The following is a 4,243-nucleotide window of genomic DNA, read 5'->3' as shown; positions in this document are numbered from 1 at the left end:
GTATTTATAGACTCAATACAGGAGGAAGAGGATGTGGCACATTGATACCAGAGAGCCTTCTCGAGTATGCTTTGAAGTGCACTTTGTATGCACTTCGAGTTCCCAACTTCAAAGTACACACTTAAATGTCCTCACGCATATAATCATAATCCAAAGCAGTATTTAAGGTGCATTTCTACCCAATTTTTTCATTTTCTGCACCTCCAAAATGAGTTACCTTTATCTCCAACTATTATTCTCATTAGTTAATTCAGAGTGGCTTTCTTTAGTGCCCATCTGGGTGTCTTTTACTCGTGCCCTACAAATGCGAAATATCAGATGGAACAAGTCTCACTATCCAGCGCTGGTCGGCTCTGTGCCATTTCTGCCCACCTTTGTGTAATTAACAGGCCCTGAAATTTATCTCTGTCTAGGTTTTAATTATCTAGAGCCGATACTCCGAACTCTTTGACTTTTCTTATTGCGCCAATGCCAAGTGTGCTTGACTATATGGCAAGAGGTTTTTTAATTGATCAGGGCTGTTTAAGAGGTTAATTATAAATGTTGTTTCAAATGTGCGACTTGTGCAATATCCTTCAAACAGATCATGCAATATGTTATGAGTTACAAAAGGGAGGTGATTTTAAAATATTGACAACTAAAAATATATGTAGTGAAATATTAGCATGTTGTAGAATAGTGATTTTTTTAAAAGACATCTATAAGATAAAATATACAAAAAGAACGCTGTCAGACGATTAATTAAGAATTGCATCCAAAAGTTTTTTGTTTACATTATATATGTGTGTGTACTGCATATATTCAATAAATAAATATTTATATATATATATATATATATTTAAACAAAAACTTTTATTTTGGATTCAATTAATCACAATTAATCATTTGGCAACACTAAATAAAAATATATTATAACTTACCTTGTTAAGTTTAAGTAGAAATATATAATAAACAAAATGACTATATTAAAAATATTAATCTAAAAATAAAAAAATTGCAACAAAAATTAAATACAAAAATTAAAGCTTGTATTAAAATGAAATAATAAAAGAAAATAAACAACTTAAACCTAAAAATAAAAGTTGCCTAACTAACTGAAAAACGTTGAAATATATAAATATTCTAATATAAAAATAGAAAGATAATAAATATTAATAAACGCTGTAATAGTATATTTATAATTCTAAAACTGTGAGAGTACAACACAATTTATTATCTCTAAAAGACATTCCTGTGTTTGACAGAAATCCTCTTAACCTTTACTTCAAAATAAATCACCTTTTAAGCCTGGAAGAGTAGAATGGCCCTTGAATCACAGAAAAGTGCCTCACATTTGACAAAAGAACCTTTTTATTTTCTTACATTTTGTCAAAAACACCACCAACCCTCCTGTGGTTTTGCCCTTTTGATTAAATGTGTGAGTCTCCACGCCAGTGCTATAGATCTGCATTCCACCTCATTTCCAGTGACCTTCATTGTTCTGACAGGAAGAGATCAAAACAGGTCAGACTGGTTCTTCAGTTTTTTTTCCCAACCGTGAGGTAAAAGAAAGGACACCGATGATGAAGGTAATTAGTGTATCCAGATTGTTTCTCAGTTGGTTTCATACCGCATTAAAAGCAGCCTGATGAAGAAAATCCACTGCCCACATCTTCCTGTCAATCAATACAGTATAATGTCAGAAACAAATCCAATGCAGAAGCGCTTTCTCATTACTCCAGCGTTTAACCGTTAATCTCAAAGGAAAGCAAAAATCGTGTGAGATTCGGCGGATTTAAGCAGAGAAATGCAAAGCTTATCAGTTTATAAATGCGCTTACATTAATTCTTCTAAACCTGTGTAGTTTTTGAGCTGGAAATGAATTTTTGTGGTGATCAACTTTTAGGCTGCAGGATGCTTGTGATTCACTTTCCGCTACGATGCGCTCTCTTTTGCTGTTTGTTGATGAGTGAGAATTCATTTTAGCATCTTCGGTGTGGCAAAAAAACAGATTCATCTCCTTCTGGTCGTGATGAGAAGGTCAGAATGTTGCTTTGGGGAGTTGCTTGGGGAGTTTAGCGTCTGAAATGCAATCACGCCGCTTGATTACACTGGCATTCATCATTGCCGCACAAAAAGATACTGTCCTCGTTCCCGTCTTGCAATCAAAGACGTCTCTTCCTATAGGTACTACGCATTCATAGATGCCTGGCCTTGTAGATGGACCAATGAAATGATTTTTTTAATTAATTACTCACGCTGTTAGGGGCAATCAGTGCAAATGGGCAGAATCTGAACAAAAAGAATACAGTTTTTGCCGTAATCTTTTCTGCTTAGTCTTCAGTCGGGATTAATTATTCTTTTAGTAGTGCGCTGATAGCAAAGGTCAGAGCTGAATGAATGACTTCTTTTTTTTAGTGAATTAGAAACATACAGTGCAGCTAGTTTAATTTGATTCATTTGTAATTTGAGTCTTTTTAGTGAATCAGAAACAAAGCATGATCAGTGTATGATTCACAAACAAACCTTGTGAGGTTTTTTTTAGTAATCAAAAACATAGTGCAGCTAGTTTAATCTGATTCGTTAATGAAGGATTCTTATGAGCCACTTCTTTTTAGTGAATCCAAAACATGCAGTGCAACCAGTGTAATTTGATTCTTGAACAAATGATTCGTCTTTTGACGATTTTTTGTAGTGAATCAGATCCTTTTGTTGTCAGACTCACAAACAACTCTTGAATCGAAAACATCCAGCACCAGTGTAGCCTTATTCACGAATGAATGACTCTTATGAGGTGTTTCTTTTTAGTGAATCAGAAACAGTGAAACCAGCATAATCTGATTCATGAGTGAATAACTCCTATGAGACAAATCTTTGCAGCGCATCAGAAACATAGTGCTTCAGCTTTGTTGGCTGATTCACAAACAACTCTTTTGAGAAGGCTATTTAGTGAATCGAATACATGCTGGAAAACAGTGTAGTCTGACTCACAATAAAATGACTCTTTTAAGGTCCAGTGATTCAAAAACATACAGTGCAACACAGTGTAATCTGATTGATATGAGCTGCTAATAGTTAATGAATCAAAACAAAACAATCAAACTCCTATGAGCTGGTTCTTTTCAGGGAATCAAAGTCGCACAACTTGATCAGTCTGGTCTAATGCACCAACAAATGACTCTTATGAGTCAGTTTTTTGTTGTGAATCAGAAACATACAGCGCGAACATTGTAGTGTGATTCACAAAGCAAATTATAAGCCATTCGGTTCCTACAATGAATAGTTTAAAAAGATGATTTACCAGTTTGAATCTGTATAAAACAGTGCCCTGTATGTTTTCTAAAATTAGCATAAAGAAAATTTCACTGTGCGACTATTTTTGTGTGATATTTCCACGTTGTCCTCAGAGGTAGAGTCCGGCTGAATGATGTGTTTGCTTTCCTTTAGTAGTGCGGCGATAGTAAAGGTCAGAGCTGAATGGTGTTCCTGAGGGCCTGTGTGTGTTTAGTGATGTTATACTCATCCCTGCTCTCAGCGTTCGTCCTCCTAACATCGCTATTGCAGTGAATTGCATGGCCTTTTCAAAGGAAGTCCCAGTGCTAAGCTATATGCTAACTCCAACCATAATAAGCCATTTTATGAAGCTTTTGTCAAACTTGTACATGCAAAACAGTTTGACTGGACTCTCCTTTGTGTTCCATACGTTTCCTCCCTCACTTTTTCGCAGCCATCGCCACTGTTCGCGTTTAATTAGCCTGCGGGGAGTAGCCCTGTCTTCGAGCGGGATTATGTATCACTGTGTTGGGAGTAGAGCTGTTCTCCATTCATTAATTATACACAGCATATCCAGCAAAGCGTCCAGTTGCCTGGCCAATAAATAAATAAAAGCCCTGTTATGAGATAATAAAGTCGACATGAACTCAACTGCTCACAGTGGTCCGAGTCAGGTTTTTAAAGTTTTAGACCGCCGAGACGCCTGAGCCAACTTCAGATTGCCACTTTTCGAAAATACTTTTTGTGTTTTAGGCATTCAGTTACAGTATAACCGTCGTTTGGCTTTGATGTGCAAAATACATTTCCTCTCAGCTGATGTTATAAATTATACATGGCGGAGTTTCCGACTTGAAATTTCTGATTAAACTGGTTGCGGTGTTTGTTTTTGATTCACTACAGGAAGCTTGTTTAAAAGAGACGTTTGTTTGCGAATCAGGCCCTGTTTACTCTAGTGCGTTTTCGTTTTAAAACGCATGACGCATTGCTACGG

This window comes from Puntigrus tetrazona, chromosome 22 (genome assembly GCF_018831695.1).
Source record: "Puntigrus tetrazona isolate hp1 chromosome 22, ASM1883169v1, whole genome shotgun sequence".
Lineage (NCBI taxonomy): Eukaryota > Metazoa > Chordata > Actinopteri > Cypriniformes > Cyprinidae > Puntigrus > Puntigrus tetrazona.
This window is presented reverse-complemented; position numbering follows the sequence as displayed.